The sequence below is a fragment of the Oncorhynchus nerka genome, linkage group LG18 (genome assembly GCF_034236695.1).
Source record: "Oncorhynchus nerka isolate Pitt River linkage group LG18, Oner_Uvic_2.0, whole genome shotgun sequence".
NCBI classification, from domain to species: Eukaryota; Metazoa; Chordata; class Actinopteri; order Salmoniformes; family Salmonidae; genus Oncorhynchus; species Oncorhynchus nerka.
Genome location: NC_088413.1, coordinates 44,317,986 through 44,338,019, shown reverse-complemented (window position 1 = coordinate 44,338,019; position 20,034 = coordinate 44,317,986).

Below are 20,034 nucleotides of genomic sequence, written 5' to 3'. Positions count from 1 at the left end.
TCAGCCATTGTTTTGATAGGTAACATTGCTTATGATCCTTTTACTCCAATCGGTGTTCGTTAAAGAGTCGGTCAATGCCTGGATTCTATTGTAATTTTGTTGCAATGCCCTCATTTAGTGAATTGTTTTCAAAGACTGTGTGTGTGTGTTTTTTTCTCTCTCCAGGCCCCTTTTGTCTAATCCAAACCTTCTGGATGGTTCTGTGTGGAGGCTAGTCTGATATGAGAGATGACAGCCAGATCAGACACTGGCAAGACTGAGTGTTGGACAGAATTGCAGGAAAACAGTCTGCTCTGACAAGGTAAGATTGTGTTACACACACACACACACACACACACACACACACACACACACACACACACACACACACTTTCATGTATTGTACGTAGTCTGACTCCCATTTACACACTCTCTTTTTCTTTCTCTCTCTCTCTCGTTCATACTGTACATGTGCTCAAAGTCTGACTCTATTTTCACACACACACTGTCATATACTATGCATGGCCACATAGTCTAACACCCATTTCCAGGACATCTCATTTCCACCCGGACCCGCCCAATGAAGACCAGATGAGCGGTGATTTGATGCCGGGTCTCTGTGACAGACTACATCAGTGTTATGTATATCTCTCTATCATATAATGATCATATGAAATTGAGTAATAGCGCTTGTCTGTGTGATTTGATCTATAGTTTGAGGGAAGCATCTCTATGAGCACAAGAAATACGTGCTCTGGGATAGAGGTACTTGAACATTTGAGGCTAATGGATAACACTTAATTTCACACGTAAGGTCTATGAAATGATGAACGATTGGGAGGGGTGAACTATGCTTTAAAATGGACCATTACATTTGTGGTGGAGTTTGAGGGGAGCAATCCATTTGCAATGGGATTATTTCATCAGTCAAATTGAGGTGGCTGCTGTACTTACAGAAAGATCGCATCAATGCTGAGTAGTGTCTGCGTCATCTGGTCAAATGAAAGCTAACCATAGGGACTGGGAAGAGTATGGGTATATTAAATCGTAATGCGAAGGCAACTTTGGGGGGAGTTCACTAACCAAGGCATCACATAATTGAAGTTGAAGGAGGTTTTCACTTAAAATCTCACGATACATGGCCCCATTCATTCTTTCCTTTACACGGATCAGTCGTCCTGGTCCCTTTGCAGAAAAACAGCCCCAAAGCATGATGTTTCCACCCCCATGCTTCACAGTAGGTATGATGTTCTTTGGATGCAACTCAGCATTCATTGTCCTCCAAACACGACGAGTTGAGTTTTTACCAAAACATTCTATTTTGGTTTCATCTGACCATATGACATTCTCCCAATCTTCTTCTGGATCATCCAAATGGTCTCTAGCAAACTTCAGACGGGCCTGGACATGTACTGGCTTAAGCAGGGGGACACGTCTGGTACTGCAGGATTTGAGTCCCTGGCGGCGTAGTGTGTTACTGATGGTAGGCGTTGTTACTTTGGTCCCAGCTCTCTGCAGGTCATTCACTAGGCCCCCCCATGTGGTTCTGGGATTTTTGCTCACCGTTCTTGTGATCATTTTGACCCCACGGGGTGAGATCTTGCGTGGAGCCCCAGATCAAGGGAGATTATAAGTGGTCTTGTATGTCTTCCATTTCCTAATAATTGCTCCCACAGTTGATTTCTTCAAACCAAGCTGCTTACCTATTGCAGATTCAGTCTTCCCAGCCTGGTGCAGGTCTACAATTTTGTTTCTTGTGTCCTTTGACAGCTCTTTGGTCTTGGCCATAGTGGAGTTTGGAGTGTGACTGTATGAGGTTGTGGACAGGTGTCTTTTATACTGATAACAAGATCAAACAGGTGCCATTAATACAGGTGATGAGTGGAGGACAGAGGAGCCTCTTAAAGAAGAAGTTACAGGTCTGTGAGAGCCAGAAATCTTGCTTGTTTGTAGGTGACCAAATACTTATTTTCCACCATAATTTGCAAATAAATTCATTAAAAATCCTACAATGTGATTTTCTGGATTTTTTTTTCTTATTTTGTCTGTCACAATTGAAGTGTACCTATTACAGGCCTCTCTCATCTTTTTAAGTGGGAGAACTTGCACAATTGGTGGCTGACTAAATACTTTTTTGCCCCACTGTACTTCAGACACCTGACAAGGCCCAAATCCCTGTAATTTGCATGAGAAAGAGACGGAGAGATCAAGGAAGTAGTTTGGGTGCCTTGTAAGGATCCGACTCCGACTGGGTAATCTGCCTCTACCATCAGTCCTATTAGCCAATGTACAATCATTTGATAACAAAATAGACAAGCTACTGTCACGAATATCCTACCAACGGGACATTAAAAACTGTAATATCTTATGTTTCAGTCGTGGCTGAACAACAACATGGATAACATACAGCTGGTGGGTTTTACGCTGCATCGGCAAGATAGAACAGCTGTCTCCGGTAAGACAAGGGGTGGTGTATTTGTAAACAACAGCTGGTGCACGAAATCTAATATTAAGGAAGTCTTGAGGTTTTGCCCGCCTGAGGTAGAGTATCTCATGATAAGCAGTAGACCACACTATTTACCAAGAAAGTTTTCATCTGTATATTTCGTAGCGATCTATTTACCACCACAAACCAATGTTGGCACTAAGACCGCACTCAATGAGTTGTATAAGGTCATAAGCAAATAGGAATACGCTCATCCAGAGGCGGCACTCCTAGTGGCCGGGAAATCTAATGCAGGGAAACTTAAATAAGGAGGCTTTTGGACCTAGACTTGGCGCTCCAGTACCGCTTGCCATGCGGTAGCAGAGAGAACAGTCTATGACTTGGGAGACTGGAGTCTTTGACAATTTTGGGGGCCTTCCTCTGACACTGCCTAGTATATAAATTCTGGATTGCAGGAAGCTTGGACCCAGTGATGTACTGGGCCGTACGCACTACCCTCGCTAGTGCCTTTACAGTCAGATGCCGAGCAATTGCCATACCAGATGGTTATTCAACCGGTCAGGATGCTCTCGATTGTGCAGCTGTAGAACTTTTTGAGGATCTGGGGACCCATGCCAAATGTTTTTAGTCTCCTGAGGGGGGAAAAGGTATTGTCGTGCCCTCTAAACGACGTGTTTGGACCATGATAGTTTGTTGGTGATGTCGTGTCTTTACTATCATTAAATTGAAGACTTCGTTTTTATCAAAGATTCTCTGTAATTAGTATTACGCGATCAAACTGATTAATCATGTAACTGTAATTAACTAGGAAGTCGGGGCACCAAGGAAAATATTCAGATTACAAAGTTATCATTTCCTAAAATAACTTTTCAGATATTTTATATCTGATCAAATAAGTCTTCTGATTAATTAATTATTTACTTTACCTCACGTTAGTCTCATTCTACGTTAGTCTCATTCCAAATTGTTGGTTATCTACACGAACCCAGTCTTCACTATGAGTCATCCATACATCAATTGTCTTAAACCATTTATGTATTACTAACTAAGTAATTCACAGAAATGCATAAACAAACAAACAAAGTCAATATGGTTACAAGAAATGATAAGGGAATGTGCCCTAGTGGGCTAAACCGGCATTGCGGCTTGGTGGACAAAACGGGGAATGGAGGTCAGCTGAGAAGTCACTACAGAGTTGATAATTCTAACAATTGAAATGCTAATCCTTTACACATGAACGCTCACTCATTCGGGAACAATTGCAATCAATCAATATATTTACGCTCAGTGTGTCTTCATCGCTGTTGAAAAGTTTGTTTCTTTTGTAGAATTGTCTGTCTCTCTCTCTCTCTGTCGTCTGTTGTGGTTAGAGTGGTTTGTTCAGAGTGACGTTCATTCATTCGTTATAGAATGGATGTTTCGGCGGTTGTCGTTCTTCGCGTTCAATGATACCGAATTCCTAGCTGCAGACTAGTAATTAATATCAAAGACTTGTTCTTATTCTGTCGGTATCGGTAGTCTAATAGTTTAACCACGTGGTATGGTTAAAATATTCAGCAATGGTCTGCAACCTTTGTACTACCATGATTGAGAGAAACACGGTCTGGTGATAATTTCTCAAAGTTGGGTTTTATTCGGAATTGCAGAAAAGGGGCTGTCCCAGGATGCCTGACCCTAACTGGGCTCAGGGGCGGTCCTCTGATTTAGTTCAACTCAAAAGGGAATTGGAGTTTCCTTCATTAAACAGTCCAAAATCATATTGTAAAATTGTGTAAACAGTATCATACTCACTTATTATCTTATACAACAATTAGATGTAAACCTCATATCTGAGGCTATTATATAAACAGCGTTATGGTAATGTGGCCACACTGTCTCCCATGAGCTTCCCCAAGTTGTAACAAACGGACCAGTTCGTAATTGGATTCTTCACCAATCTTTCATACATTTTCTGGAACATGAAATTTGTTTGGACCTCAAGTTCTGTGATGTGGAAGAAATTCCTTTGTTCTCTATGAAAATTCACTCTGTCTCTTATATGTGTGGCCATGAGGCAGGGTCTTCTCCTCAGGAATTTACGACCTCTCTCTGACCACAGCAGCCTAGTTGAAGGAGGCAGGGGGAGGCAGCGAGAGGGGGATGGGGCTTGCTGTACCCAAAGAGGGCAACATCATGACAGTGATGTGGACACCAAAGGAACTTGAAACTCTTGACCCGCTCCACTACAGCCCCGTCGATGTGAATGGGGGCGTGTTCGGTCCTCCTTTTCCTGTAGTCCACGTTCATCTCCTTTGACTTGCTCACGTTGATGGAGAGGTTGTTGTCCTGGCACCACAGGTCTCTGACCTCCTCCCTAAAGTCTGTCTCATTGTTGTCGATGATCAGGCCTACCACCATTGTGTCATCGGCAAACTTAATGATGGTGTTGGAGACGTGCTTGGCCACGCAGTTGTGGGTGAACAGGGAGTACAGGAGGGGGCTGAGCACGCACCCCTGAGGGGCCAGTCAGGAAGTACAGGATCCAGTTGCAGGAGGTGGTTAGTCCTAGGGTCCATAGCTTAGTGATGAGCTTTGTGTGCACTATGGTGTTGAACACTGAGCTGTAGTCAATTAACAGAATTCTCACATAGGGGTTCCTTTTTGTCCAGGTGTGAAAGGGCAGTGTGGAGTGTGATTCATTTTACGTCATCTATGGATCTTCCGGTGGCGATATGCGAATTGGAGTGGGTGTAGAGTTTGGTGGTCCGCTTGAAACATGTAGGCATTACAGACTCTGAGAGGTTGAAAATGTCTGTGAAAACACTTGCCAGTTGGTTTGTGCATGTTCTGAGTACACGTCCTGGTAATCCATCTGGCCCTGGGGCCTTGTAAATGTTGACTTGTTTTAAGGTTTTGCTCACATCGGCTACGGAGAGCGCGATCACACAGTTGTCCAGAACAGCTGGTACTCTCATGCGTGCTTCAGTGTTGCTTGCCTCGATGCGGTCATAAAAGGCATTTAGCCTGTCTGATAGGCTCACGTCACTGGGCAGCTCCCGGCTGGGTTTCCCTTTTGTAGTCTGTAATAGTTCACAAGCTCTGCTACATCCGACGAGCGTCAGAGCCAGTGTAGTAGGATTAAATCTTAGTCCTTTATTGATGCTTTGCCTATTTGATGGTTCGTCTGAGGGCATAGCGGATTTCTTATAAACGTCCGGATTAGTGTCCCGCTCCTTGAAAACGTCAGCTCTAGCCTTTAGCTTGGTGCGGGTGTTGCCTGTAATCCATGGCTTTTGGTTGGTATATGTATGTACGGTCACTGTGGGGACGACGTTGTTGATGCACTTATTGATGAAGCCGGTGACTGAGGTGGTATACTCCTAAATGCCATTGGATGAATCCCGGAACATATTTCAGTCTGTGCTAGCAAAACAGTCCTCTAGCGTAGCATCTGCGTCATCTGACCACTTCCATATTGAGCGAGTCACTGGTGCTTTCTGCTTTAGTTTCTGCTTGTAAGTAAGTTTCTGGTTCTTTGACCAGTTCGAGCTGAGTAATCATTGTTCTGATATCCATAAGCTCTTTTCGGTCACAAGAGACAGTAGCATCAACATTATGTACAAAATAATTTTAACAATGCGAAAAAACACACAAAATAGCACAATTGGTTAGGAACTTGTAAAAAGAGCCTGCGATGAATCGGTTCAATGGGCATTTTATGGTAAATTTGATGGTCCATTATGATATTTAGAGAAACATACTGGACATGTAAGTAGTATTAGGGCTCTATTTAATCCATATCGCGGAAGGTCAGTGTTACAGCGAGATTGAGACTGCAGTCAAGGTAAACACTGCATTTGTCGGCTCAATTGGAAATTACCTTTAAATTACACAAAATTAGCACAATCTGTAATGCTTCAGCGATACGGATTGAATAGAGCTCTTAGTCAGGCTATGACACCCCAGTTTCTTTGTTTTCTCTCAGGCCATCCTACAGTATGTCACCTCGGAGATCATAGGGCTTTTTATAGGTCTGTGGTTCAAACTCAGGAATGAGGATTGAGAGGACATTCTTAGGCCCAGTTGTGTGTGCACTTGTGTGTCTAATAGCACATATTTTATTGGGTAAGCAGCACACAATTGTGGGAAAGAGAACACAATACCTAGGGATCAGTGGAGGTTCCTCAGAGGAGGAAGGGGAGGGCTATCCTCCTCAGTGAATTTCATAAAAATAGAAATATTAAAGAAACATTAAGGTTATCCTTTTTAGATAAAATTATACTAAATATATTTACAAATAATTGCGTAAAACACACTGTTTTGCAATGGTCTACAGTAGCCTCAACAGCACTCTGTAGAGTAGCACCATAGTGTAGCCGGAGGACAGCTAGCTTCTGTTCTCCTCTGGGTACATTGACTTCAGTACAAAAACTAGGAGGCTCATGGTTCTCACGGCCTTCCATAGACTTCCGCTGATTCTGTTGAAAAATGTTTCTTAAACCGAAGCAAACGGAATGAAACAGAGAAACATACCTACATTTGTCCAATAAAACTCTTTTGCAACTGTTGGACTGATGATTACACCCTAGATGGCCTAGATGCAGACAAGAGTGTGCAAGGCGGTATTGGAAGTGTCACTGTCTGCCACCTTGAGTACTCCAATGTTTTTCTTGACATGTGCACCTACGTTGTAAACTTTCAATCATAGGCTAGTATGTACAAACCTTATGATGGGTATAGTAGCCTAAACCTATCAATGTTACATTAAGCTGGGTGAATGGAATATGAATGACAGTCATCCAATATGCTGTAATAGAAATAAGTCCATGCTCTTCATTTTTTTTGCCCTCCCTCATCTTAAACGTCACCGACCCCCACTTCTAGGGATGCAGGTGGGTACCTAGTGAGAAGCCTTGCTTCGAGACTTAGGGGCTGTGTGGGTACAGTAAATGGAAATCTGGACATTATTTTAGTGAGCTCATAGGGGACAAGTGCAAATAGACATAAATATGATGTCACTTCCTGTCCGTGTGGTCAGTGTGGCTTAATCACAGAGGATTTGAGCTCTGAAAACATTACTAACTGTCAAATCCTTGCTTTCTCCATTCTTTTTTCCTCAATTCCTCCCAAGCTCCTGTCCGAGGGAGGGACCTTGGATCCTCTCCTCCAATGCGCTTTGAAATCAATAGAGGAAACAAGGATGTAGGAAGACAGGATTTGACAGCAAGCAAATCCTGGACAGGCTAGATGCAGTTTCCATACACCAGTTATTTCCTTTCAAATCAATCAAGGCAACTGAACAAGTGCACATTTTGGGAGAAAGTAGAGATTATTGGGATGCAACCAATGTCTCCCTCTAGACCAGAGGTGCACAATTGGCAGACCTCGGTCCGGATTCGGACCGAGTGAAGGTTCTATCTGGACCTCGACACATTTCTCATAAATAATTGATAAATTAAATACTGATGAAACAACCCTTTTTTTCAATGTACACATATGCGCTGGCTCAGCGCAGCTGGGAAGGTCCCAGACAACGCCCCATACTGTCCAATCACGTGCATTATTTAAATCACTTCATGAAACTCAGCCAATCAAGCGAATGTTTACAATGCCTGTTAGGAGACTGATGTCTGGGGCGGCAGGTAGCCTAGTTGTTGGAGTGTTGGATAAGTTACCGAAAGGTTGCAAGATCAAATCCCGGAGCTGACAAGGTAAAAATCTGTCGTTCTGCCCCTGAACAAGGCAGTTAACACACTGTTCTTAGGCAGTCAATTGAAAATAAGAATTTGTTCTTAACTGACTTGCCTTGTTAAATAAAGGTAATAAATAAATAAAATGTCAGAGAGAGAGACAGCGAGAGAAGTAAAGGCGGAAGTGAGAGGATAAATTATAGAATGGTGTGGTCAAAAGTCAGGGAAGTCGATACAGAAAATCAAGCTTTCAAAGAGGAGTGGACAGACATGTGCTTTTATCCTTTCTGCAGCGAGTGTCAAACCACTCTGCTTGATATGTTGAGAGACTGTGGCTCTGATAAAAAGTGCCAATGTGAAGCGCCACTACGAGACAAAGCACAGATCTTTTGAGCAAACATACCCACAGCAGTCTGAGGTGAGGGTACGCAAAATAAACAAACTCAAAGCCTAGTATAATTGGTCCACCAGAGTCCTCTCCCATGCATTCACTGCCCAACAATATGCAAACGAATGTTCACTAAATATAGCGTGGATTTTGGGTCAACACCAAAAGCCATTTACTGACGGGGGAGTGGTGATGGAGTGCATGAATGCTGTTGCTGAATCTTTACTTGACGGTAAACAAAAAGACGAGCTGTGTGAAGAGATCAAGCAAATCCCAATGTCACATACAACAAGAAAGAGTGAAATACTAATAGAGGATGTATTAACACAGCGTGATGAAGCTATATGGAATGCACCATGCATAGCATTAGCTGTTGATGAATCTACTAATGTGAGTGATAATGCCTAGCTTGTGGTGAATGTTCGATTTTACCACACAGGGAAGAAGGAATTATGTGAAGACCTGTTAGGTACCACTCGAGACACATACAAGAGGAATGGACATATTCATGGCCATAAAGGAGATGCTGAGAAAGAGGGGGATAGGTCTAAAACAAGTGGTCTCTCCCACCTCAGACGGGGCACTTGCCATGATGGGAAGTGAGCGAGGAGCTGCGGTACGGCTGAAAGAGGACAACCCTGATCTCACAGCGTAACACTGCATCATTCATCAGTCTGTCATGTGCACCAATCTGTCAGAAGAGTATGCTGAAGTGATGAATACAATGATGAAACTCATCAACTTCCTCAGGGCGTCCTCATCTCATCAACATCGCCTGCTGAGAGAATTCCTGAAAGAAGTTGAGGCAAATGCAAATGACCTACTGCTGCACAAAGATGCACGTAAGATGGCTCAGTAAATGTAGGGTGTTGGAACGCTTTTGGTCCATTCAAAAGGAAATAACAGCTTTCCTAGTACAGCTCAAGAGTATTGGATATTGTTGCTTTTTTGGTAAACATCACACCTTAATGAGCACAACGTGAAACTACAGGGCAAGAACAATTCAGTTTGTGATTTGATGACATCTGTTCTCTCCTTCCAGAAGAAACTGGAAGTGTTCGATGAAGATCTTCAAGGAGACTGTGCACACTTCCCAAAATTGCAGGAACAGATTCAGGGTGAGAGAGATGTTTCTCCTCATGTTGACTTCATTGATAAGCTGATTGGAAACTTCAGTAATCTCTTTGACAGCTTCAGCCTTGGACAGCAGCTCCTTCTTCTAATTGAGAATCCATTCCTCGTCACAGATGTCAGGGGATTTTCAAAGGAGGTGACACAGACCTTCAAGTGGGCACATGCTGGATCTCTACAGATGGAACTGATTGATCTGCAAGCAAATGTTGCACTAAGAGAGCACTTTCAACTAACTGATCATGACCCTTTCTGGCTGCAGGCTGTGTCTGAGACTGTTTTCCCTGGTCTAACCAAAGTAGAACTACACACCTTGACCATGTTTGGCTCCACATACAGTTGTGAGTCTTCTTTCTCCACTATGGACATCATTAAAAATAAGTACTGTTCTAGACTCACCACATATGTGCATGAAAATGGCACTGACTGACTCCATTCCAGCCAAGGTTCAAATTACTGGCAGGGCAAGCAACAGCCCATTTCTCTCACTAAAGAAGAGAGATGGAGAAGTGAAGTGGGAGAGAGTCGTAAAGATAAATATTAGACCTGTGGTTTCTTATTTGTAAAAAATTTTTTTCAGAAACAGGCACTTGTTATTTTTTGGGGGAAGATGCTGTCTTGTTTTGCTTGAAATACTTTCACTTACGATTAGGCTGCATATTTATTTTACCTCATGTTTAATGTGTCTGCATTAAAAATGTGCAATGAATATTGTTGAAATGTTATTGAAATGTAGTACTTTGTTTATTAGCTACACATATACAAGAACACATATGCCCCCAAATCATAGCGCACATTAGACATTTTAATGGTTTGGGCCTTTTGGGGAAGAAAATGTTAGTCACTGGACCTCTTTAAATTCTAACTGTGCACCCCTGCTCTAGACAGCCATGTTGACTCACTGTGATGATGAATATTGGACTGGAGAATCCCTGTCACTTCCAGAACGAGACATTAGTACTGTTATTCTTCCTGTGGCTAACCTCACTTTAGCCTGGGAAAACCACGTTTTCCAGCTGCTGTCCTCCCTTCGTCTTCCAAAATGTAATGTCAGAGATATTAACGGCTAAAGCAGTCTGGAGACTGTACAAATGCTACTATAAATCCCCAAGGAGTAGTCAATGACTATTCATAATTTACACTGTGACTTATTTCCCACCTCTACTCTCCTATAATTGTCCCAAACCCTGTAATTTCAGGCCCAATTAGATGATTTACAGGCTTTTTAGAGAGGCAAACTGTGATGAAGAGGCTTTTCTGCGACATCACACTGTGACTATTTCCTTTAAAACCCACGCCTACAGGCATGCACACATACACAAACACTGGGCACGTTCCTCTGACCAGGCGTTGCTGATGCATGCCAGATCTTACTACACCTGGATAGGTATTTTACGTACCAGCTAACCACGTAACATATTATGTTATGGCAATCTGGTGCCTGACGGCACAGTCGATGACGTGGCACTCAACCATTGGTTGATTCATGCAACGTCTGAGCAAGGGAATGCGACCACTGTCATTCATTAATTCACGCCATTCCTTAACCTAGACTCAAACGCCTGTATACTTACCTGAGGGATGGCCGTCAGCTCCATTCTGTGTGCTCGTAGTAACATTGCTACATTTTACTTTAGCTTTACGAACCACACTAGCTCCGTTCATCATAGTTTGTCAACATTGGTACATCCTACTCATATTACTGGTCACAGTCACAAAATCACACAGACACAATTACAGGTTTAGTCCAAATGTGTTATTTTGTTAAAGTTTACAGCCAATGTATTTCACTATAGTAAACATATACACTACCGTTCAAAAGTTTGGGGTCACTTAAAAATGTCCTTGTTTTCCATGAAAACATACATAAAATGGGTTGCAAAATGAATAGGGAATATAGTCAAGACTTATAGTCAAGGTTATAAATAATTATTTTTCATTTAAATAATAATTGTTTCCTTCAAACTTTGCTTTCGTCAAAGAATCCTCCATTTGCAGCAATTACAGCCTTGCAGACCTTTGGCATTCTAGTTGTCAATTTGTTGAGGTAATCTGAAGAGATTTCACCCCATGCTTCCTGAAGCACCTCCCACAAATTGGATTGGCTTGATGGGCACTTCTTACGTACCACACGGTCAAGCTGCTCCCATAACAGCTCAATAGGGTTGAGATCCGGTGACCGTGCTGGCCACTCCATTATAGACAGAATACCAGCTGACTGCTTCTACCCTAAATAGTTCTTGCATAGTTTGGAGCTGTGCTTTGGGTCATTGTCCTGTTGTAGGAGGAAATTGGCTCCAATTAAGCGCCATCCCAAGATCCCTTTCACCCTGTACAAATCTCCCACTTTTACCACCACCTTGGTGTCAAGCACTCCTCCAGCATCTTTTCATTTTTTCTGCATCTCACGAATGTTCTTCTTTGTGATCCAAACACCTTAAAATTAGATTTGTCTGTCCATAATAACACTTTTTTCCAATCTTGCTCTGTCCAGTGTTTGTGTTCTTTTGCCCATCTTAATCTTTTTATTTTTATTGGCCAGACTGAGATATGGCTTTTTCTTTGTAATTCTGCCTAGAAGGCCAGCAGCCCGGAGTCGCCTCTTCACTGAGACTGAGACTGGTGTTTTGCGGGTACTAATGAAACCGCCAGTTGAGTACTTGTGAGGCATCTGTTTCTCAAACTAGACTGTCCTCTTGCTCAGTTGTGCACCGGGGCCTCCCACTCCTCTTTCTATTCTGGTTCGAGCCAGAATGTTCTATGGAGGGAGTAGTTGTACGAGATCTTCAGTTTATTGGCAATTTCTCACATGGAATAGCCTTCATTTCTCAGAACAAGAATAGACTGACGAGTTTCAGAAGAAAGTGCTTTGTTTCTGGACATTTTGATCCTGTAATCGAGCCCACAAATTCTGATGCTGCAGGTACTCAACTAGTCTAAAGAAGGCCAGTTTTATTGCTTCTTTAATCAGAACAACAGTTTTCAGTTGTGCTAACACAATTGCAAAAGGGTTTTCTAATGATCAATTGGCCTTTTAAATTGATAAACTTGGATTAGCTAACACAATGTGCCATTGGAACACAGGATTATTGGTTGCTGATAATGGCCCTCTGTACGCCTATGTAGATATTCCATTCAAAATCAGCCGTTTTGAGCTACAATAGTCATTTACAACATTAACAATGTCTACACTGTATTTCTGATCAATTCGATGTAAAAAAACAAGGACATTTCTAAGTGACACCAAATGGTACTGTACTTCCTGGTAGCCTCCACTGTGAATATTAAATGCATGGCCGCCGGTCTGATGCAGGGTTTTGTCTAGAAGGTTTTGTCAAAATGTACTTTACGTAACAGGTTTAGGAGAACTTACACAGCAGGTTAGGAAAATTAATTTAGCAGGTTAGGAGATTAGGTTATGGTTATGAAAAGGGTTAGGGTTAACTAAAATGCTAAATAAATCAACATTTGATGTCAATTTGACAAAAGCTGTATCCCATCTAGACATGACCTAGATGACGTGGTTATAGGGAAGGTGACATCATCACTTTCTGTAAAACGTCATTAATTATGCCAACTAAAGGTATTTTCATAATTATTAGTCTGGAAATGTTGGATATGCTTACCTGAATGTCAATTATTATTGTATTGATTATGTGTAATTGTGTTGAACTTACCTGTTTACTACTGTAGGGGAAGTTGAGTCCTCTGCTGTTTGAGACTGCATAGTCCCAAGGAGGGAAAGCCTCACTCTGTTATTTAACCAGTTAATTTCAGACCTCCAGGACGTTGAGCAGCACAATGTTGTTGAAGCTCTGTCCCAACTCAAAGCTAACTCATGAGCTAGATTCAAATGTGCTGTGTAAACTATACATGTTTTCAGGCTGACTTGGTAAAGTTATTCTTTATTGTTTTTCATTTTTCCATTGTGCGAGTTTTCACTGTAAATATTTTTTAAACTGATTATTTCACCTGGTACGAAAAATGGCAAACTAAGAACATTGTTGTCCTGCGTTTCCCTGACATCTCCCTAGGCTCTCAACATTATACTTTTCTACACAAACAAAGAAGAATTGTGTTAATAATTACCTCCAGGGAGAATCCGGCACCGCTTTAGACAGAGAGGAAGTTGGCGAATGTTATTGTCCTGTTACCGCACTACTGTCTGACGTGAGGTCATAGCCACGAGGCGATAGCAAAGATTATGTATTATATTGACAAGATAGTCAAGGGACCACTCAAACAATGGAAATACATGTCCTCAAAGATGGAAGGCATGCAGGAGGAGATGAGATTAGGTGGGATCATTCTAGCCAATGAAGAGGGCAGATATGCGTGTGACCAACAGGCACAACTCTGATATAAAGTCGGATTTTTCAAAGTTGCCGAAAGGCCACGAGCCTGTACTTACATGAGTGCATTCATAACAACTTAACTATTAAAAAACTTATATTAGATCAAATAAGCCTCACGTAGCAAATTAGCAATTACATTTTTTGTTGACCAAATTCAACACTCTCATTGATCTCCATTCAAAAATTCCTCACTTCGTGATCTTATTTTCATGGCCAGATATGGAGTAAACTCTCTCTCTTTCCCCTTCTTCTCTCTGGTGATAGGGACTGAAGGGTCAAATGTCAATATGTCAGTTGATTTACCCAGGGGGGAAATCAAGAGTCCTGTGTGGGAGTACGTTCTTTAATTATGAAGTGTTTGCGTTTCTGGTAATCATGTGAATAAACCATTAGTCATGATGTATGATGACATGGGTGAGTCAATAGCATCTTAACCAGTGACATCATTTTACACGAGAGACATTCTGGGCATGTTGAGAAAATACGAGCAGTGTGGGTGCAATGATTGAATAACATGTATGTGTACATTTATTTTTCAACGCCCGCGCACACGATGTGAGCAGTGTGGTCAGCATGTAACATGCGATGCGAGCGGTGTGGTCAGCCTGTTAAATGTACACATACTATACATGTTATTCAATCATTACACCTACACTGCTCGTGGGTGTCAACGAGCGCCTGCGTAGCCAGGTGCTAAAATAGAACTTGGTTCTATTTGTGACGCTTGATATGCTGCAAATCACGCCTCTCCCATCTCCTTATTGGTTTTTAGGAGCATATACCCACGTGGGTGATTGAAAGATGAACTGAGGTCCACACTCCAGTCCAGTTGGTGGTGGTATTGCACCTTAAATTTTGTTGCCAACTGTCATGTAAAGTTCAAAGAAGAAGAAGTAGCCTGAAGGAGGAGAGATTACTAGAACCGAAATCGATTTAACCTTTTCTGTGTGGATTAATTGTAGAGAGTAGAGGACATTGTGCATTTCAGGTAAAAAAACAACCCATGTAACGCGATTCGTCCTCCTCCGACGAGAAGTATGAGAGATCGGACCAATGTGCAGCGTGGTAAGTGTTCATCATTTTTTATGAAAAATCACTGAACACGAAAATACAAAATAACAAAGTGAAAGACAGAAATGAAAAACAAAACAGTTCTGTATGGAGGAAACACAGACACAGAAAACAATCACCCACCACTAAAATGGGGAAAACAGGCTACCTAAGTATGATTCTCAATCAGAGACCACGAACGGCACCTGCCTCTGATTGAGAACCATAATAGGTCAAACACATAAACACAACATAGAAAAAAGAACATAGACTACCCACCCCAACTCACGCCCTGACCAAACTAACACAAAGACATAATAAGGGAACTAAGGTCAGAACGTGACAACCCAACATTTACATCCCAGGACAAATTATCTTAACAACAGCAAGCTAGCTAGCTAAATTGCCATACATGTTTAATGCTTTTCGACATGTCCCTAAAATAATATAGTTGGTTCAGAGTTCATTTTGATATTTCAACCTGTGTGTCCTGATCGCGTCTGGTGTGGGTGGACAAAATCAACATGCGCGGGATGGTGCACACGGACTGTCTGGTGAGCATGTGAGGTATGGTACGGACAAAAGCAGAAGCCAAGCCCGCACGTCTGTTGCATGTTTACGGCCGTCTCTAACAAGCAGAAGCGGATGGGTTTCAGTGGGAGTTTTGTGTTAACATTTTTCCACCCCTCGAAATAACAGAAACTGAGAGGAGGGTTGTTTAGACAGGGTCATTTAATAAAATGAAACCTCAAGCTCTGGCAGTTAATGAATTCCTTGCTCAACACCCTGTAATCAACAAGCCTTTATTCGTAAATGTAATGCAAGTACCCTGAGACTAACCTCCCTGTGTTATAGAATGACTGAGACTGGAGAGAGGGTTATAAGGTCATATTCGCTGGAATCCTCCTGTGAACTTTGTTTGGTAACACTTTATTAACTGTAAGTGTAATTAGGCTTTGGGCCCCCTTTCCTGATAGGAATGGAATTTAGGCTTATGAGTGCTTTAACAATGCGTCTTTCCTACAACAGCCAAATATGTGGCATGTGTTTCCCAAAACACCACGCAGAGAGAACGTTGTTAACTCTTTAGAACACATAGCGGACGTTGATGGCCATTCTTTGAATTACTATAGGGCTGCGAATGGCCTTGTTATTCTAACAATAATATCTGTGTCAATATCGCAAAATGAACTTAACAAACGTTGTTGTATTTGTATGGACAAGACAGAAATGTCAGATCTGAACAGCCATTCAGTGGTCCTGGTAGTCTGGGTAGAATAACAGCAGAAGAGAACATGAGCAAAATTGAAAAAAACGGACAATAGTATATGTGAAATACTTAACATAATAAAGAAATCAGATGCTGATGAGATTGGTAACTACATAACATACTTATACCAACCTAATCTGTATATTTCTCAGAAGAATGTATTTTCTTCAGGATTGCTCTGTCTTTGGCCAGCTTCTCCATGAACTCCTGGCAGGGGATGTTTAAGCTTGTCTTCACAATAAGCATGGCCTTGATGGTAGGAGCAGTGAACCTATTTCTTGCTGCTGTCCATAGAGCATTCATTTGGGAGAACACTCTCTCGACTGGTGCATTACTTCCAGGTAAGCACATGACAACAGACACTAATCTAGCCAGGTTAGTGTGTGGGATGTCATTCTCTTTGAAGTCGGTAACCACCATGCTCCATCTTTGACTGAGTGGTGTCTCAGATGTTTTCCATTCTTCAAGTGATCCCCCCTTTAGGAACTCTTGCAGGCCAGTAACCTCATCACACAATGCATTCTCATTGATGGTCACATTGGGTGTGCCTGCTGCCTTCACGCAGAGGTTGCCTTTTTAAAAGGAGACAATGTAAATCTTTTAGATTATCTGTGTGCTTTCCCCATGCTTGCAAGTAGTTCACAGCCATAGTGAAGAATGATTGGGATGTTTTGAGAAAGCTCTCTTTAGACATGGCTCCATTTTCCTCTAGCTTCCTCAGAAGTCCTCTGACCAAAACTGGAATGAAGTTTCATCAGTCAATTTTGCAGTCAATTTTGCAGTCAATTTTGCCTTAACGTTTCTCAGAATTGCAGTGGACTCCACAGCACAGTGGTCCTGGCCTCCAAGCATCTTGATTGTGTCACTGAATACAGTCAAGTTTCCATGGACAAAGGCCAGCCAAAGTTCAGTCAGTGGATCTTCGAACATTGTTCACAGGACAACAAGGCTTTTGTCTTCAGAAATATAAAAGGATTTCAATGGCACATTTTCAGCACTCTTTCTAGAGCAGGGAGCATGGACATCCAGTGAACATTGCTGTGTCCTAAAATGTTATGGTAATCCTGGGCAACAAACTCACAAAAGCCCTTCAGTCTTTCTACTCTGACGGTGAAAATATGAACATATTCCAAATATCTTTGTGAGCAGGTACTCACATCATATCCAAAGCTGTTCTGGCCGTGCTATGAATGACATGAGCAGGACAACCTAAGCTAATCACCTCCCCCTGCAGAGCATTTTTTACTTTGGTATGGACATTGACCCTCCTCAGCCTATTCAGTCCTCCAAAGTTGGTATTTGTTGTCGACTTGAGAATGTTTTCCAGGTTACATTTTTGGATGACCACCAGGACCTCAGCTGCAATTTTCTCTGCTGTTTCTCCATTCAATTCAACAAAATCAAGAATATTTTGTTTCCACAGATGTGCTGCCATCATATATCTTACATATCTGACTACTATTGGCAGCAGCTTTACATGATTTCTGTATTTTATCTCAGAAATATTGTTTGGAATAATAAATTGGCAGGCTCTGTAATCATATCTTTACCTTTCCTACTCTGTCTCCTTCACTCTTCTTCCTATCCAGTATTCCTCCTCTCCTTCCTCTCCACTGCTTGTCATGCCCTGACCTTAGTATTCTTTGTTTTCTTTATTGTTTTGGTTAGGTCAGGGAGTGACATGGGTGATGTATGTGTTTTTGTACTGTCTAGGGGTTTTGTAGGTTTATAGGGTCGTTTACTATATAGGTGTTTATATATGTCTATCGTTGCCGAGATTGGTTCTTAATTAGAGGTTGCTGTTTATCGTTGTCTCTAATTGGGAACCATATTCTTTGGATATTTTGTGGGTTATTGTCTATGCCTAGTTGCCTGTGTCTGCACATTTAGATTATATAGCGTCATGTTCGTTTGTTTTGTAAGTTTGTTTCAGTGTTCTTTCTTCATTAAATATAGAACATGTATTCATATCACGCTGCGCCTTGGTCTCCTCACTACGACGATCGTGACACTGCTAATGTTATCAATGAACATTTCTAACAATATTTTCACACTACTTATTATAATGCCAAACCATTAAGATTGTAATCTACAAAAATATTCTCAAAATTAATTGTGCATTCGTTTAATACAATCAAATTTTGAAAATAGCCCGTCCACTGCATGTTTACATGTGAACGTTTTTTTAACCTAGCTATAACAGTAGCTAGCTAACTTAGTCTACATAGCTAACATTAGCTAGCATAATCTATTTAAAACCTTAGAGCAGATCATCTATCTATATAATAAATTGTGACATAACATCACTAGCTAGTATCTCAAACGATTGTAACTTACCTGGCTTGAAAAGATGTTTGTGGTGATGTTGTGCATTCACTTGACACTTGCTAGCTTTGGGCTGAGTTTTCCACAGCAGTTTTCTCTAAAACTATCATGAGCAACTAGTTAGTAGAAGAAGAGTGAATGAAGCTGCTATAGCGAGCAGCCCCCTCTGCTGGACAAAACAAGCACAACGTGATTGAGACGTCAACCAGTAGGCTCTGCTGCCCGGTCTTTCTTGCCAAGTAAAATATTTCACTTTGCGGTCTGTTTTTAATGCACAGTTAAAAATGGGGACGTTTCCGGGGACAGCTCCAGCCGGGGACAGGCCACCAAATACGGGGACTGTCCCCGGAAATCGGGGACATCTCGTCATCCTATGCTACAGACAACCAGCTAACTAGCCATCGAAATTAAGGCCAGAGTAATTTGTGTTTATCTGTTGGGCTTAGATTATGGTTTGTAAAGTTTGCTAGGTGAAAACATAGGCTATATATTGCCTCGTGTTCCTATTTATTTGAAAGCTTAGCTGTTGTGTTAGGGTAGCTGCCTGTGGAGTTAATATGAGTTGATATTTTTTTTACATAGCCAGCTAACAAGTTGCTTGTTTTGTCCTGTTTCTACCGATTGCCCAGCCTCGTAACTAATCAGCTAACATTGGTGAACTCTGTAGTTAGTCTGTCAGGCAAGAAAGAAAGAGTTGAGGAGAGCGGGTGTGTGTGTGGAATGGGAGGTGGGTAACTGTATCACACAATTTATTATGGAAACCTGTTATTAGGAAGAGTGTATATAGTTGAGAAAAAGAAAGACAGGAAAGAAGACACAGACAGTGTGCGAGGGAGAGAGAGAGATTATCTTCCTGACCACAATTACATCCTATTTATTGCTCCTCTCCTCTCCCTCTTATTCTGTTCCTCTAAGGTCAGTGAAATTGAAGGAAGTGATGTGGACAGTCAGGGTTCAGCAACAAAGGGCAGGGAATAAGAGGAGTTAGAGATGATTGGAGGGATAGAAATGTGGAGTGAGAGAGGAAGAGGAGAGTGAAGAGGAGGGAGAGGAACATAGAGAGGAGGAGGAAGCAGAGGGAGAGGAGGAGGGAGGGAAAATGGGAGAGCACACCTGAGAGGGGAGCTTACGTTTCCATGGAGTGTGTCTGCACCAAGTCCCACCATTCACCCTTGTACCACACAACCTAGGCCTAAAGTGACAAGGAGTTCTTTTTAAAAGTGGGAGAAACTTATATCTGTTCCAGAGCTTGTAATGGATTACAACAAGACAATGGCTGGGTTGACCATCTTGACCAATTGTGGAGCTATTATAATGTTGGACACACAGGTAGAAAATGGAAAATGGTGGAAGCATGTGTTTTGGGGGATGCTCAACATTGCCATCATAAATGCGTACATTGGCTATACATACATTGGTTA